Consider the following 18,630-nt stretch of genomic DNA (forward strand, 5'->3'; position numbering starts at 1 on the left):
CGCACTCAAAACTCCTGATAGTTCTACTCGTCACACTCCGGTCAATCTATCGTGAGCAAGCAATAGTAATCACACATAAGCAATCACTCAAAAGATCGGAAAGAACGAAGAGTACGATTCGGAAAACATCAAAACCAAGCAAATGACTCTTGCAACATAAAACAATTTCTAACAGTACCAAAACTAGGTGAATTTGGCCTTATCAGAAAGTTTAGGTCAAGAGCTTCAAGATGCAAAAAGAATCAACTCAAACGGAGTTATAAAACTCAAGTTATGATCAAACAAAGTTCAAATTCAAAACTGATCTAATTCAAATTTTAAACGTTCAAAAACATGTTTAATTTGTTTTACTAGATAGAGGGAATCATAACAAAGAGGTGGGCGTTGGTTTCGTTGGATTTGGATAAACGAGCAAAAAGTTGTGATCGTTTTAAAAACAGGGACTAAATTGTGAAGAAACTAATTACATATGGGTCCCTGGCCGGAATTAACAAAAAAAGGCTAAAAAGCGAACGTTCGTTTTTCTGATCTAAACAGCGGACGTTCTCTAAATAAAACAAAACGTTTCGAAAAAAAACAAAAACGATCTGGATCGTTGGATCCAAATCCAACGGCGAGGGAGGGGGCGGTGGTTACCGCGGCGGTCGCCGGAGTTCGGGAAGACGGCGGCGGCGGCTTCGGACGGGGCGGTGGCTCCGAGGCTCGGCGGCGACGGCGAGGTAGCGGGGAAGGGGCGGCACATCGAGGCGAGTCCAACGGCGTCGTCAGCGTCGGTCGAGGGCGGCGGTGGAGCTCGGGGCAGGGCGGCAGGGCTGCGGCGGTGGTGGCGAGATCCGGCGGCGGCGGCAAGGGAGAAAAGAGGAGAGAGGGGGTGGCGGCTTCGCCTTTTGAAGGCGGAGGAGGGGGCGGTGATGTGGGGAAGGGGGCAGAGGAGGCCGGGCGGCGTACGACGTCCATGAGAGGGGTGGCGCTGCTGGGCTGGGCCGTGACCTGGCCTGGGAGCTGGGCCGGCCCAGTCGGCGGAGGAGGGATTTTTTTTAAACAATTGTTTTCTAAAGAAAAGAAATAAAACTAAGTAAATCAAAATATACTATAGGCATATAATATATCAAAATTTTCAGAAAAAGATTTCCTACGAGATGAACATTATTCTAGCTTCAAATAAAATACAAACAAATTCTAATAATTCAAACAGTGCTACTGACCTATTTAAAACCCAATAAAATCATTTTGAAAATACCAAAATGAATTCAAATTTATTTCTCTCCAATTTTCTATTGTAGGGAATCATGTTACCCTATTTTCCATGTATTTTATTTTTGGAGAAAATAATTTGAATAAAACCCAAATAACTCCAAATTGAAAATAAATTCAAAAGAACTTTGAATTTAATTCTTTGAAACTCCCAACTCATATTTCATATAATTTGAAGAAGTCATTTTATCTTCTCTCATGAAAATCATTGAGTTGCGTGAAGTTTATGAATCGAAATATTTCCAAATGAAATTCCAATATTTTCAAATACCCTTTCATTTAATTAAATGGAAGAAGTCATATCATCTTCGCTCAAGGGTTTTGTATTTGAAAAGAATTTGAATTCAAGAAAATCAGAAAAGAAAATGAAAGTTTGGGAAAGTCCTTTTATTCCCTCTCATTTAACTTTTAAAAAGTTTCAAATTTCACTCAATCAATCAAACAATCAATCAAATCTATATATTTATTATAACATTCTAAAAATTTAGAATTTTGGGATGTTACAGTACGGAACGGCGCGAGCCCTTCCAGTCCATCCCTTTCTACTGCTCCTTTTCTTCTTCTTCCTCGCCCTTGCTCCACCTTACGCCAATGGCACAAATCCGTCGGTTTTCTGCAGAAGAGAAGGGAAAGGCCCCCCGAGAGGGTCCCGACCCGCTTCCACCGAAGAAATGGCTAGTCCTCTGCCGCTGAGGTGAGGGTGCTCAGCAGGAGGCATTGAGGCCCTGGTCTGAGCGGCCGCCGCCTGGGTTCCCGCTGCCCTTGTACTCCCGCATCGAGGGCCCTGGAGAAGAAGGCGCCAAGTGACACCGACGGTGCCGCCGACGACGTCGGCGGGTTACGGCGGTGCGCGTCGATCCTCCCGGAGTCCATGTTGAGGGCTCCTCTCGCCAGTTTGTGCTCCACGCTGCCATGCCTCCTCGGTCTTGGATTCGCCTTCCTCCCTCCTTCGCCTTCAAGATCCCGCTGAGGGGGCCTCTTGAGCTCTGGCTACAGCATGCTGACTGCAGTACCCCTGCGACCGGAGCGGAAGTTGAGGTTGTCGCTCCAGGCAAGGTCTACATGACCCGTGGCTGGGGCGAGATCGCCCGGGTCTGCCGGACAGGGGGCGCCCTCGTAATCCACCTCGAATATGATGGCGCCTCCTTGATGTTCTTCAAGGTCTTTGACGCGGAAGGACGCCGGCTGGAATGCTGCCCCGAGAAAGGCGGCCGGGGCATCATTGTGGCGAGGACCAGGCCCACCAACCGCTTCCCTAGCGGCTCCCCAGGCAGCGGCGGAGGTGCCGGAGGGTCCAGCGCCTCCGTCGAGCTTTACGCGACTCCGGAGACGAGCGACAACAGCTACGAGCCCCCGAGCTCGCGTCGCGCTCGGAGAAGGGTGGGTGCTTCAGGCCGCCGGCACTGCTAATCTGGATGGGGTTGGCATCGGTGCCTGATGGCCCACTGTTGATGATGGCGTCTCCTGTGGAGGCGCGCGTAGTTAGCGCTCCTTAGGATTAGCACCTTTTGTTCCCTGCGAGGAATCGAAGTACCAACCCGCGAGGGTATGTAAGGCGATGGCCATGTCTTTTGTGAATATTATATCCTTATTATGAATCGATGCGGGATGCTTGTCCTGTCCCGGCTCGGCTCGCCCCTTCTTTCCTCACGAGGGCTTGATGCTCTACGCTGACAGGTCCTGGTCCCCAGGAAGGCTTCAGCTGTCGCTGGTATGCCAGGTCGCGATGCCGTGGTCAAGGCCAGGAGGTGAGCGGCCCAAGGTCCAGTAAGAGCCCCTGAGTCGCGATGCTCAGGAGGTCCCCTTTAGCGCTCAAGCAGCCTCCGCTGGGCAAGAAAGGTAGGAAGCGTTGTCGTGACAGAGCTGCACTAGGCGAGGGTTTAGCGCTGAGTCAAATCAGTTTTCGCGTGACTTATCTCGTAGGTTTGGCGTAGTTCTCGTCGAGGTGCCAGGCCTGCACGGCGGTAGCTGAGGTGTTGCTAGGTGAGGTCCTCGTGAGCTTTTTCCCTCTCCCCCGCACTTTCCTTAATGCTCTACATCCTCAGGTCCCGGCCCTCGAGCGAGCTCAGCCGCCGCTGGTATGATAGGTCGCAATGTCGTGGGTCAAGGCCAGGGGGTGAGGGCTGGAGAGCCAGTAAGAGCCCATGAGTCACGATGCTCAGGCGCCCCCCTTTTAACGTGCAAGCAGATCATGCCGGAGAGAAGGAGAGAAAGCCCGCGATGTCCCCAGCGTTGCTTCTAGAGTGGGTCCTGCATACCAATCACGAGGGGAAACAAGGTTTGTCGTTACAGTTGCCAGCCAACCATTGGTCGCTCCGAGGGAGTGAGTGGGGCACTGAGGGCCTGGTGAGGTGGCGCCTTGCGGGGCTGCCATGACCAGAGCTCAGCCACTCAGATTTATCGGCGTTGCAGGGACGGACCCGTGCGCAAGTGCTGTGCCAGAGCGAGCGGCTCCAAAGGTAGGTGTCAATCGAGCAAGCGGTTAGGTCAAGCATGTTAAGCACGAAGAAGCAAATCCATTTAGATAGATGTAGAAAAAGCAAACGCCACTGGGTCAGGCCCGAGCAGCTTGGGGATGATGCAACCCGAGGGGCGCCCCCAACAAGGCAAGTAAAGAGCATAAGCAAAACGGATACATGCCACAGGGACGGACCCACACGACCTGGGAATGATGCAGCCCTGCGGGCGCTCCCAGCTGAAAATGGAACTTTGAAAGATGTCACCTGATACCGTTGGAGATGAAGTGATGCTGAAGTAGCGGACGGCACGCGGTGAGGAAGCCGACCCTCACGAGCTCCCGGGACCTGGAGCCTCAGGAGGCTCCGGGGGCACGGGTGGATCTTCGAGGGCTATCTCCATCTCTTCCAGGACCGCGCGATGCCTGACCTCCTGAGCCTCCAGAATGCTCCTCATCAGGCGCTGACGAGCGGCAACCGCGTTGGGCAGGCCGAAAAGCATGCGAACGTAGCTGTGAGGTGGGCCCTTGCAGCGCCCCATGCATGAAGGCTAGAGGCGCTCCCGAGATGCCGCTCGGTTGAGCCTTGGTACGTCAATGCAGACGCGCAGCCCACCATCCTCACCGGGATGGGGGGCTACGGCGGGTAGGCGGTGGCTGCCGCGCTTGACTCTTGACTCCTGTAGCTCCTGAATGTTCCTCGTAATGAACTCCTGAGGGTTTGGCCCTCCTTGCCTCATACCTTCCTGAGGGAAACATGCCTTGAAGAACGCCTCCAAGTGGTGCCCGAGCGCCTCCCTCGTGACCTTGGCAAAGTCGGTGGCTTTCCAAGATAGAGCCCCCGAGCCCTGCCCAAGGAGGGCGCCGGGCGCAGCTTCCTATGCGGCAGAGGGTGGCGCCCCTTGAACGGGCGCAAATCCTGATGCAATGCCTCCGGAGGTGCCTGCCTCGTGAGGGTTTGGGCCAGGTGAAGCCTTCTTCTTCTTAGGGACTGCCTCGGGAAGTCTCCCGCTCCTATGATCTGGGTCTTCGATTGCCGCGGCTTGGAAGGCACGCTCAAGAGAACACACTGCATCCCTTTCCTCACAAGGTACTGTGATGACTCCACCGCTTCTTGGCATCTTGAGGACATTGTAGCCATGGTGAGTGACTGCCATGAACTTGGCCAAGGCTGGGTACCCGAGGATTGCATTGTACGGCAGGCGAATGTGGGCGACGTCAAAGTCAATGAGCTTGGTAGTTGTCGCGCTACCCAAAGGTGAGAGGAAGGCGAACTTGCCATATTAGAACGGTGGAACCATCAGTGACTCCTGAGAAAGGCTTGGTCGGCTGAAGCTGATCATATGGCACTTGGAGATTGTTGAATGTCTCGACGGACAGGACGTTGAGTCCAGCTCCACCATCAATGAGGGTCCTGGTGACTTGCACATTGCTGATGACTGGGGAGCAAAGCATTGGGAGGACTCCGGCCGTTGCTGCGCACTTGAGCTGATCCGCTGAGCTGAACGTGATAGCGCATGCAGACCACTTGAGAGGGCGCGTGGCCTCAAGCTCGGGGAGGACTGCATTCACCTCGCGAGCAAACTGCTCGAAGATGCGCTGAGAGGCTGGGGCCTGAGCGCCGCCCAGGATGGAAGCGATTGCACGCGGCTCCTGGAAGCCCCCAGCCCCCTCGTCCTGATGGTGGTCTTCATTCCTCCTTGGCGGTGGTGGCAGAGGAGGGAGGCCTGCGTTGCCTTGAGGGCGGTCCTCACGAGGCTGATCCCTCCAACCTCCCTCACGAGGCTGGTCCTGCCAGCGGTCCTCGCGAGGTCGGTCACGCCACCCTTGGCGAGGGCCACGGTCTTCCCATCGTCCTCCGCGTCTTCCTCCTCCTCGTCCATAGCCCCAGTCGCTGCGCTTGGGGCGTCGGCCGATGCGCCCATCTCGCACAGCCCTGAGCTCTTGGCATTCGTTGGTGTTGTGGGTGTGAAGGTCGTGGTACACGCAGTACCGGCTGGCCTTGGATGACTCAGGCTGATCCCTGCCTCTCTTGGTGTCTGGCTCTGCTGCGAGCACAACAGCTCCCTTGCGCTTCACGTCCTTGACCTTGGGCTTCTTCTCTTCTGGATCGGCAGCCGGAAGCTCGAGGAGGGAGAGGCACCCTTCCTCAGCCCTGGCATACTTGGTCGCCAAGTTGAACAACTCCAGGGATGTGCACAGGTCTTCGTGGATTGCTAGCTCCTCTGTCATCTTGATGTCACGCACGCCATCGGAGAAGGCTGAGATGATGGCCTCCTTAGTCACCCTGGGGATCTTGAGGCGGGCGTTGTTGAAGCGCTGGATGTACTTCTGCAGGGTCTCTCCTGGCTGTTGCTTGATGCGGCGCAGGTCACTCATGGCCGGGGGCCAGTCGCGAGTGCCTTGGAAGTTGGCGATGAAGCGGGTGCGCATCTCATCCCAGGAGGAGATCATGCCAGGAGCCAGGTTCAGGAGCCAGGTGCAGGCACCGTCCTTGAGCGCCATGGGAAACCAATTCGCCATGACCTTTTCGTCCCCGTTGGCGTCTTTGATGCCCAGCTCGTAGAGCTGGAGGAACTCCGTGGGGTCGACAGTACCGTCGTAGCGAGGAGGCAGGTCTGGCTTGAACTTGCCGGGCCATGCGACGCTACGCAGCTCGGCAGTGAAGGCGCGTCAGCCTGCAGTGGCCACCGGAGCTCTTTGCTGATGCGGGGCTTGCTCCTGGGGATTCCCGCGCACCACTGGCTGGAGCAGCGCGGGGTCTTGACGTGGTGGCGCAGGGGTGCGGTCATGGCGCACTAATGCTGGGAGCATGCGGGCACCTTCTTGGGGACGAGGGATTTCCTGGCAGCTCCTTTCTTGTCGTGTAGGCGCCAGACACGGTGGGTCTTGTCCTGGGGCCGCACGCCTTGAAGCCAGGGCGCCTTCTTGGGAGGAGGTGGTGGAGGCACCTCCTGATCCTCACCTCCTACGCAGGATGGAGGGCGAGGCAGCGAGAGGGACGGCATGGGAGAGCCCCCTGCGGCGCTGACAAGCTCGGCGATGCGGGCGAGCCAGTCCTCATAGAGTTCGTCGACGGGATGGTAGTGCAGGAGCTCACGCGCCAGGAGCAGTGCAGTGTGCGCGTCCGTGGGGGCACGACGGGCGTGGGACGACGAACCGGCTGGAGTCAGCGACAGGGTGGCGGTGCAGCCTTCCCGCCGCACCGAAGGATGCAGGGACGAGGCCTGCTGCTCGTTCCCCGCCGGGCCGGTGGCGGCGTTGGCGGCAGGCGACGGGGAACGACGGGGGCGACCGTCGACGAGAGCCGTTTGGGCGACTCGAGCGGCGAGAGCAGCCCGACGCTCGGCGCGAGCCCGGCAAGCGTCAGCCATGGACGCGATGAACAGCAAACGCGAGGCGGTGGAGGAAGGATTCCAGCGCACCCCTACCTGGCGCGCCAAATGTCGGATTTTGGGTTCCGGCAGACCCTTGAGGTTCGAACTCTAGGGTGCACACGAAGATCTTTCCCCTACCAGCTCACGTCTCGAAGTCTCTCAAAGGATCTAGGCTAGAAAGAAGAACACACAAGGGACATGAGATTTATACTAGTTCAGGCCACCATTGTGGTGTAATACCATATTCCAGTGTGTGGTGTGGTGGATTGCCTCAGGGGCTGATGATGAACAATACAAAGGGAGAACAGCCTCACGAGGGTTGTTCTTGAGCTGGTGCGATGAACTGCTTGGGTGAGTTCAGTCGCCTCTCTCTCTCTCTCTCTCTCTTTTTCTCTCTGATCGATCGATCTCCCAGATCTCCAGATGCCCCTACTCTGTGGTGGCTAGTCCTATTTATAGAGGGAGGCCTCGGGCCTCTTCCCAAATAATGAGCGGGAAGGGCGCCAACAATTGGCCATTTTGAAGGGGAACATCTAGTACACTTATCCTGACTAAAGTTGGTCTTCAGCTGTGTCACACCCTAGCTAGTCATGCATTAGAGTGTTGCATCATGTTTACTCATTCATCAGAAACTTGAAATGGGGATGACAGAACCCCCAGTCCCCTCTGAAACCAACTAGGGTTACTGAAATAATTTTTCAATGAACCTGAAATGCCCTTCTAAAATGCCCATCATTTTTGTCTTGGTTCAGAACCTCTGCCAAAAATGGTGCACATTTTCCCAGGCCATCCTAGGGTTTTTGAATTAAATCATAAATATTTGAATTTGGGCATTTAAAATAATATAAAATATTTAAATGCTCAAATATCTCCAAACTAAAATGTTTCATGTTGGAAATAATCCAACTATGGGCCAGGAATAGTTTGGTGATTTTTGAAGTTGCCTAGGTATTTTATTTAATTCAACAAAGTTGCAGATATATTAAATAAAAACAGAAACAGAAAATAAGGGGGAAACCTACCTGGCGCCACCGCAGGCCCACCAGCCAGCCCACCTAGCCGGCCCAGCCCGGCCACCGCTCCAGCGAGCTGCTTGGCTCGCCAGGCAGGCAGCCAAGGTGCTCGGCGGCGGCACCGCAGCTCGCCACGCAGCTGCTCGCCGCCTCGCCGCCTCCCTCGCCCGGCTAACGCCGTGGATCGGCCTCTCTCTCTCCCCCGAACCCCCCAGACACCCCCTCTCCTCTCCAGCTCCTCCCCCTCGCACGCCCCAGCCATGGCCGACGCCATCGCTGCCACCCCCTCGCCGTAGCCACGCCCTCCGACCACCCCACGCCGTCTCACCGTGTCCAGGAGCTCCGCCGCTGTCCACTTCATCGAGCAGCCGAGCCCCGAGCGCTCGCAACGCCCGAGACCACCGCACCGACCTCGCCCGAGCTCACCGTCGCCGGAGATCCCCTTCAACGCCATCGTCGCTCCGGTCCATCTCCGGCCGCACCAGGGACTCCGTCGCACTCACTGTGAGCTTAGCCATCTTCCCCTCCCTTTCGTTCTTGCTCCCGAGCCGTGTAGCAACCTCCCGGAGCTCAACTGCACCCACCGCCGTGGACCTCGTCGCCGACGTGCTCCTGGTCATCCTCCGGCCACAAGATGGTGTCCATCTTGCTCACCGCGTCCCACAGCACCTAGCTAGCCACTCCACGAGCCTCACCGAACCCTCTAGCGCCAAGTTCATCCTCGACCGAACCCCGGTGGCCGCCAAAGTCGTCGCCGGCGCCAACTCCGGCCACCCCGACCCCAACGGACTCCGCCAAGAGCTGCGGGTTGTCCTCAGCTCCACTCCGGTGGCCTCCGCGGTCCATTTAGTGGCCGAAATGGCCAAAACCACTTCCGCCGCCGCGTCGGGCTCGCCGGCGGCTAAACGCCGGCAGCCGACTTTGACTTTGACCACGGGTGGGCCCTGGTTGACTCCTCTGAGTCAATGACAGGTGGGGCCCAGCCCTGTTAATTAAACAGGATTAGTTTTAATCAAATTTTAATTAAAATAATCACCCTGACATGCGGGACCCACTGTCAGGTTTGACCCAGACCTGTTCCGTTGACCACTGACGTCATGCTGACGTCAGGCTGACGCAGTAATTGAATTTCTGGATTTAAATTAAATCAGGAAATTCCAGAATATTATTTAAACTTCAAAAATTCATAACTTTTATTCTGTAACTCCAAATTGGACAAATTATATATGAAAAATGATCAGAAAAATCCAATCTATCCATCTGTACTATTTTCATGCATGATCAAACAAGTTAAATTGATGTTTTAAGCAGAAGAAGGAAAAGCACTTTAAAGGGGCCATGTTTGAGTTTGAAATTTGAATCTTTGATTCAAATTTGTTCAAACCCCTCTGGTTTTAGTTGCATTAGCCCAACACACTCATATTGCCATGTTTCATGCATGCATCATATTGTTGCACATTGTTTGGTGATGCTTGTGTATCGATGTCCTTACGACAGGTTCTGCCCCCGAGGAGTACCGTGATTACCCTAACGAAGAACCGTATCAGTGCATCGAACCATCAGGCAAGCAACCAACCATTTGATCATATCGATACAATCCCATGTTCTCGCTCCTGCTCTCTTTTACTGCATTAAGACAACGCGATTCAAACTGTTGTGTGCTACAGTAGTTGAACCCATTTCCTCTGCATGACCTGTCATTGCCACAGTAACTAGATGAAACCCACTAGCATGTGTAGGAGTTGATTGAGCCCTATGTATGTGTTGTTCCTACCTTGCTATGCCTGCTATGCTTAGAGTCGTGTCAGGTCTGGTTCATCTGGGAGATGGGCTGGAGTGAAATGTTATGTCGGTAAGGAGAGTGGTGTGGTGAACACGATTTGGTAAAGGTATCGATGAGAGGCCATGTAGGAGTACATGGTGGGTTGTTTCATTGAAGCCGACCTTAAGCACTGAGATCTGTATGTGTGATTTAAGAATCAGCTACTACCATGCATTGGGCCCGAAACCAATGGACCCTCTCGGCTTCTTATTCACCCTAGTTCTCCGTCCAGGAGTTGCAAGTAGTTTCTGGTGTTTGTAGCCTACTGGAGGCCGTGGACAGCGCTGACCGTAGGGGTGGGCTGTGATGCGGTAGGTACGTGGCCGGGTGTACCGAATACCCGTTAGGTATCTCGGGAACCCTGTTCACATCGTTCGGGGCTGTATGGGAAACCTCGGCCGGACTCCCTGCGGATGGAACCTGAATAGGCGATAAACCTGGACTGGAGGCTTAGGTGATTAGGTAGGTCGTGGCCGACACCCACGTTGGGCTTCCGCTTGAAGGTTGCCGAGTACATGTCGTGTAAACGACGGTAAGTGGTGAGAGCGTGTATGAAGAAGTACCCCCTGCAGGGTTAACATGATCTATTCGAATAGCCGCGTCCGCGGTAAAGGACTACTTGGTTGCCTATACAGTTCATAGACAAGTAAATGGAAACTACTAAAAGCCTCAAGATAAGTGTGAGTGCCGAGGATGGCTCTTCCGTAGGAAGACGGAGGTGGATCCCCGGTAGTGTATTGAAGTGGTGAGTAGTGGACTCGTGTGCGCAAAACATTTCAAGTTGGAGTATCGTAGGATAGTCTAGCCAAGAGTCAAAGCTGGCTTGCTGCAATAACTCCACCAACCCTTCTTGATACTATGCATGTATGTAGGATCTGATGTAAGCCTTGCTGAGTACCTTTGTACTCATGTTGCTATAATCTACATTTTTACAGAAGACGCTGCAACCCCTTCTGATGGGTTCTATGTAGACGTTGACATCAACGAGTAGGCTAAAGACCCAGGTGGTGACCTTGAGCTTGTGATGGACCACGTAGTATAGCTAGGCTTTCCAAGCCTCTTTTATTTTACTAGTTGTCTGTACCCAGACAATGTACTTCCGCTGCTGGCTTGTATGACTGTATGACTTGTATGTTGGGTCGTGAGACCCGTACCTTTGTGAATGTTATGTATGGCTCCCTGAGCCTTAAATAAAGTACTTGTGTCATAGAGTCATGTTGTGATGCTTCGTTGTATTTGCACATATCGAGCATATTGTGTGTATGATTGAAATGCTTGGTATGTGTGGGATCTGACTATCTAGTTGTTTATCTTTAGTAGCCTCTCTTACCGGGAAATGTCTCCTAGTGTTACCGCTGAGCCATGGTAGCTTGCTACTGCTCTGGAACACTTAGGCTGGCCGGCATGTGTCCTTCTTAGTTCCTGTGTCTGTCCCTTCGGGGAAATGTCACGCTTTGAGTACCGGAGTCCTGTTAGCCCGCTACAGCCCGGTTTACCGGAGTCCTGCTAGCCCAGTGCTACAGCCCGGACCCACTTGCTGATGACCGACACGTTCGAAGCTGGGTCATGGATGCCTGTCCCTGTAAGTCTGTGCCACTTTGGGTTTACGACTAGTCATGTCAGCCCGGGCTCTTTATCATATGGATGCTAGCGACACTATCATATACGTGAGCCAAAAGGCGCAAACGGTCCCGGGAAAAGGTAAGACGACACCCATGGGAATACCGTGCGTGAGGCCGCAAAGTGATATGAGGTGTTACCAGCTAGATCGATGTGACATCGAGTCGGGGTCCTGACAGCGTTGGCATCAGAGCCGGACTGCCTGTAGGTTCTCCAAGCCAAACTGGTCGATGTTGAGTCTAGAAATTCTTTAGTTATATGTAGGGGAATTGTTTGTGGGTTGGAACGTAAGGCTCTTTTTACTCCTCTATCTTATGACATTCTGATCTGAGTCAGTCCATTCTTCCACCGGGGGTTAAGGAATTAGGATCTATTCTCTCTATCAGGATCACGTGTTACTAATCAGTAGTACCTTATAAGTTTGATGGATACAAGCCTAGTTCAGTTCTACTACCACATTATGTTGTTAGAATGGATTCAGAACTTTGATATGATGATGTTGAGTGTGTACGAAATCCTTTGTCAAATGTCTCAAATCCTTCTTGAGCATTTACAGCTGTTATGCTGCCGAAATTTTGCTAGAAATTCTAATGCCTTTGCATTATGATTATGATTTCAGATGGCCACTCGCGACCTTAATCAAGTGGTTCGCCTGACTCGATGCCTAGATGTACCCGGCCATACTGCTAAGTTGGTCAGGGTAATGACTGAGGCTGGATACCGCTGGTATCCTGAGTACACGGTCGAAGAGCAATTTCGGGACTTCAACCAAAGCCAGTATCTCTGCACTGTCCGGATATTTCCATCTTATCCTGGATCCACCGAGCCTCTTCACTGTTCCTATGGACTCGGGGTTACCATTGAGATGGCTGTGCAGGACGCCGCCTACTCTATGATGACCATTATGCGAGTCAGATCTGGTTTATTTCGGGACTCTGATTTCCGGTATATGCCAGGATCACTTCCGGGAGCACAAGGGTATCTCCAGGCTATCTATGCTGATTCCACTCAGGAGGATTCACGGACTCGCACCACTGCTGAGATGCTCGAGGATAAGGACCGTGAAAATCGGGCCTTAAGGTTAGAGCTCTTCAATACCCGGGCTGACCACTGGGCTACTTTGACTCGGTTCGCACCGGCGGTGCAAGCTGGATATTCAGATATGCGCAATCTCTATCCTGTGAGATCTGCTCTGCCAGACGTGATGGTTTGGCGTGATGTAGGAGGCATCACCCCACCTCGCGGTCCCCGCAGGCCACCGTTTGTTGGTCCACGACCTCATCCTAGCCCCTATGGTCCACAAGCTCCGCGAGACCGTCTGTTTCCGGATGATCATGTTGAGCTTCCAGGCTATGGAGGTGACTTCTACGAGGACTACTACGGATCGGTCTGAGTTAGTGATAGTATCACTAGTTCGCACTAGCTGTGTCATCTATCGTCCCGCGTGACTCGTGGGATATGACCTAGTTTGTACTCTTTCCAGAGATGTAGAAAAATAATGTATAGGAGCTTGGAATGCCTCCGATGAGATGTAATCCTCTTTTCACCGTAATAGTACTTTGTTTGGTCTTGTACTAAACCCTGTATGGTGTGTATGACGATGGAATAAAGAAGCAGTTTCTGTATCTACCATGTCATACGGATGATCATCTTGCATTCCGAGTTATTCCTTACATTATGTATCCTATGTCGGAATTTTATCATTCTGACTAAATCATTGTCTTGTTTACCTAGGATGGTCAACACGCGCGCTAACCCTGCTTCCCAAGAGCAGGCCGAAGGCAGTGAAGGCAGGGATGCAAATCTGCCTCATCCTCCTTCACTAGCCGAGGTTATGATGGAAGATGAGAGAAACAAGCGGGAGACAAACCGTCTGTTGGAGCGTATTGAACAGAATACAGCACACCATCAGAGGGCTAACGTGGTGTCACTCAGTGATTTTATCAAATTGCATCCACCCACGTTCCACCACTCCGTCGAGCCTCTCGACGCTGATGACTGGCTTCGCAGTATCTCTCACAAGCTGCGTTCCGCGCTGGTAGCGGAGGCTGACAAGGTCACCTTTGCTGCATATCATCTTGAAGGCCCTGCCAGTCTATGGTGGGAGAATTATGGAGCTATGCGCCCAGCGGGCCATGTCACCACTTGGGCTGAGTTCAGCGAGGCTTTCCGTGAACATCACATTCCGGAGGGTCTCATGGACCGTAAACGTGAAGAATTTTGCAGTTTCACCCAAGGCCGACTTTCTGTGGATGCCTATAGCAGAGAGTTTGGTAATCTCGCCCGATATGCAACTGAGGAAGTGTCTACTGACGCCAAGAAGCAAGCAAGGTTCCGTAAGGGCCTTAGTCCTGAGCTTCGCCGCGACCTCCGTCTGCATGACTGCACATCTTTTTCGAAACTTGTCAACAAAGCCATTAGTGCTGAAACTGGTCAGACTGACTATGACGCAACACGCAAGCATGGACGTGACATGGGTTCCTCATCCGGTGCTGGTCCTCAGAAGCGCCGCGTGTGGGTACCCAACACCGCCCTGCCACCCAGGTTCACACCGAGGCCATCCTTCCAGGCGCCTCGCCCTGTTCAACAGTCTGCACCGGCCAAGCCCTATGGGGGTCCAACCAATAATGCTCCTCCACGTACCAGTTCCGTGACTTGTTTCAAGTGTGGGGAATCTGGTGACTATATGCGTGAGTGTCCCCAGACCAACCCCAACCAATCTGCTAAAGCTATTGGCCGTGGCAAGCCGACAGGAAAGGTGTTTCATGCTAAACCGGTCACCGCTTCACGTGGCCATGTCAACTGTATCTCTGCCGAAGAAGCTCAAGAGGACCCCAACGTCGTTCTCGGTACGCTTCTTGTTAATTGCCACCCGGCATCTGTTCTTTTCGATACAGGAGCCTCTCATTCTTTTATATCCGAAAATTATGCTCGTTTGCATAACGTTGCATTCTGTGACTTGCCGTCCACTATGGAAATTTCTACCCCTGGTTCTAGATGGCAGACCTCTAGGGTAAGTTATGGAAATGAAATCCAAGTCGACAGACTTGTTTTCCTTGCATCTTTGATAGCCCTTAAATCTTCAGATATTAATATCATTTTGGGTATGGACTGGATGTCAGCTCATCAAGCCAAAATTGATTGCTTCTCTAGGACTGTTCAACTCACCCATCCTTCGGGGAAGATAGTCAATGTCTTGACCCGAATAGCCAAGCGACAATTATATTCTCTTAACGCCAGCCCCTTGCCAGACCTCGAGGACGTTCCGGTAGTCCGTGACTTCCCGGATGTCTTTCCAGAGGAATTGCCAGGTGTTCCACCTGACAGGGATGTTGAGTTCGTAATCGACCTCATCCCGGGAACCGTTCCGATTGCTAGAAGACCTTATAAGATGGCACCACTAGAACTAGCCAAGCTTAAGAAGCAACTCGATGAATCCTTGAAAAAGGGTTTCATCCGCCCTAGTTCATCTCCGTGGGCTTGCCCCGTCCTATTCGTCAAGAAGAAGGATGGTACGGACCGGATGGTTGTAGATTACCGACCTGTCAATTTGGTCACAATCAAGAACAAATATCCACTTCCCAGGATCAACGATCTGTATGATCAGCTCGCTGGATCCTCAGTCTTCTCCAAGATGGATTTGAGGTTGGGCTACCATCAAATCAAAATCAGAAACGGGGACATTCCTAAAACGGCCTTTGTTACTCGTTATGGCCAATACGAGTACACCGTCATGTCCTTCGGATTAACCAACGCTCCAGCCACCTTTTCTCGGTTAATGAACTCAATCTTCATGGAGTATTTGGATAAATTCGTCGTAGTTTATCTCGATGATATACTCATCTACTCCAAGAACGAGGAAGAACATGCCGAACATTTAAGGCTAGTGTTGAAGAAACTTCGAGAGCATCGCCTTTATGCCAAATTTTCAAAATGTGAATTCTGGTTGTCAGAAGTAACCTATCTGGGTCATGTAATATCTGGTAAAGGTATTGCTGTTAACCCTGAGCGAGTTCAAGCCGTCCTTAATTGGACTCCACCCGAATCGGTCAAGCAAGTTCGGAGTTTTCTAGGCTTAGCGAGCTATTGCCGTCGCTTTGTCGAGAACTTCTCCAAAGTTGCTAAACCTCTAACCGAACTCCTCAAGAAAGATAAGAAGTTCGAATGGACTCCACAATGTGAGCACAGCTTTCAGGAACTGAAAAGACGCCTGACCTCTGCTCCCGTGCTGGTACCGCCAGACTTCTCCAAGGACTTTGTTATCTACTGCGACGCCTCGCGACAAGGACTAGGTTGCATTCTTATGCAAGATCGACACGTAATTGCCTACGCTTCACGGCAATTGCACCCACATGAGGAGAATTATCCTACTCATGATCTAGAACTTGCAGCCGTAGTCTATGCACTTAAGACCTGGCGACATTACCTCCTCGGTAATCGTTGCGAAATATTCACTGATCACCAAAGTCTGAAGTACATTTTCACCCAACCGGATTTGAATCTCAGGCAGAGACGTTGGGTTGAATTGATCACAGACTTCGACTTAGGAATAACCTATACCCCAGGGAAAGCCAACGTCATGGCTGATGCGCTAAGTCGTAAATCTTATTGTAACAACCTGATGTTACAACAAAGTCAACCGCTTCTCCATGAGGAATTTCGGAAGCTTAACCTTCACATTATACCTCAAGGTTTTCTTTCCACCTTGGTGGCAAAACCTACCCTTACGGATCAAATTATCAAAGCACAGAAGGTAGATCCGGGAATCTCCCGCATCAAGAGAAACATTCAGAAAGGAATTGCGAATTGCTTCTCCATTAATGATCAAGGGGGCGTATACTTCGGGGATCGACTAGTGGTTCCCAAAGTGCGCAACCTGAGGCGATTGATCCTTAAGGAAGCTCATGAATCTCCTCTCACCATTCATCCCGGTAGTACTAAGATGTATCAGGACCTACGCCAGAGGTTCTGGTGGACTAGGATGAAGAGAGAAATTGCTCAGTATATTGCAAATTGCGACGTCTGTCGACGTGTAAAAGCAGAGCATCAACGGCCTGCTGGCACCCTTCAACCCTTAGCTATTCCTGAATGGAAATGGGATAAAATTGGTATGGATTTCATTACCGGTTTTCCCAGGACCAAGAGAGGGAATAATGCTATCTTCGTCGTGGTCGATCGTCTTTCCAAAGTAGCTCATTTCTTACCTGTTCGTGAGAGTATAACCGCTAGTCAGCTGGCAGATTTGTACATCTCCCGAATAGTGTCTCTCCATGGTGTTCCTTTGGAAATTAACTCGGATCGAGGAAGTCTTTTCACCTCTCGATTTTGGGAAAGTTTCCAAAATGCTATGGGAACCCGTCTCTCCTTTAGCACCGCTTTCCACCCTCAGTCGAGTGGTCAAGTGGAACGCGTTAATCAGATTCTAGAAGACATGCTTCGAGCCTCCGTTATCTCTTTCGGAATGGACTGGGAGAAGTGCCTTCCATTTGCCGAATTTGCTTACAACAACATCTATCAATCTAGCTTGGGTAAAGCCCCTTTTGAAGTTCTCTATGGACGACGATGTCGAACACCCCTTAACTGGTCAGAGACCGGGGAAAGACAATTCTTTGGCCCGGATATGATTCAGGAAGCAGAAGAACAAGTTCGTATCGTTCGTGAAAAGTTGAAAACAGCCCAATCTCGTCAAAAGAGTCAATATGACCGAAAACATAAGGCTATGACTTTCGAAGTTGACGAGAAGGCTTATCTTCGGGTCACCCCTCTGAAGGGAACCCATCGTTTCGGTATCAAAGGCAAATTGGCTCCTCGTTACATTGGACCTTTTCGCATTCTTGCCAAACGAGGAGAAGTTGCCTACCAGTTGGAACTACCTCCGCACCTCTCCAGAGTTCACGATGTCTTCCACGTTTCTCAACTCAGGCGTTGCTTCTCGGATCCTATCCGTGAAGTGGACCACGAAACGCTTGATCTCCAAGATGATCTTACATATCGAGAGTACCCCATTCGTATCCTCGATCAAGCCGAACGTACCACCCGACGTCATAATATCAAGTTTCTCAAGGTTCAATGGTCGCACCATTCTGAGGATGAAGCAACTTGGGAAAGGGAGGATCGTCTTCGACTCGAGTATCCCGCCTTCTTCCCAGAGGAACCCAAATCTCGGGACGAGATTCTTTTGAGTGGGGGTGAGTTGTCACACCCTAGCTAGTCATGCATTAGAGTGTTGCATCATGTTTACTCATTCATCAGAAACTTGAAATGGGGATGACAGAACCCCCAGTCCCCTCTGAAACCAACTAGGGTTACTGAAATAATTTTTCAATGAACCTGAAATGCCCTTCTAAAATGCCCATCATTTTTGTCTTGGTTCAGAACCTCTGCCAAAAATGGTGCACATTTTCCCAGGCCATCCTAGGGTTTTTGAATTAAATCATAAATATTTGAATTTGGGCATTTAAAATAATATAAAATATTTAAATGCTCAAATATCTCCAAACTAAAATGTTTCATGTTGGAAATAATCCAACTATGGGCCAGGAATAGTTTGGTGATTTTTGAAGTTGCCTAGGTATTTTATTTAATTCAACAAAGTTGCAGATATATTAAATAAAAACAAAAACAGAAAATAAGGGGGAAAACCTACCTGGCGCCACCACAGGCCCACCAGCCAGCCCACCTGGCCGGCCCAGCCCGGCCACCGCTCCAGCGAGCTGCTTGGCTCGCCAGGCAGGCAGCCAAGGTGCTCGGCGGCGGCACCGCAGCTCGCCACGCAGCTGCTCGCTGCCTCGCCGCCTCCCTCGCCCGGCTAACGCCGTGGATCGGCCTCTCTCTCTCCCCCGAACCCCCCAGACACCCCCTCTCCTCTCCAGCTCCTCCCCCTCGCACGCCCCAGCCATGGCCGACGCCATCGCCGCCACCCCCTCGCCGTAGCCACGCCCTCCGACCACCCCACGCCGTCTCACCGTGTCCAGGAGCTCCGCCGCTGTCCACTTCATCGAGCAGCCGAGCCCCGAGCGCTCGCAACGCCCGAGACCACCGCACCGACCTCGCCCGAGCTCACCGTCGCCGGAGATCCCCTTCAACGCC

The sequence above is a fragment of the Triticum aestivum genome, chromosome 2A (genome assembly GCF_018294505.1).
Source record: "Triticum aestivum cultivar Chinese Spring chromosome 2A, IWGSC CS RefSeq v2.1, whole genome shotgun sequence".
Lineage (NCBI taxonomy): Eukaryota > Viridiplantae > Streptophyta > Magnoliopsida > Poales > Poaceae > Triticum > Triticum aestivum.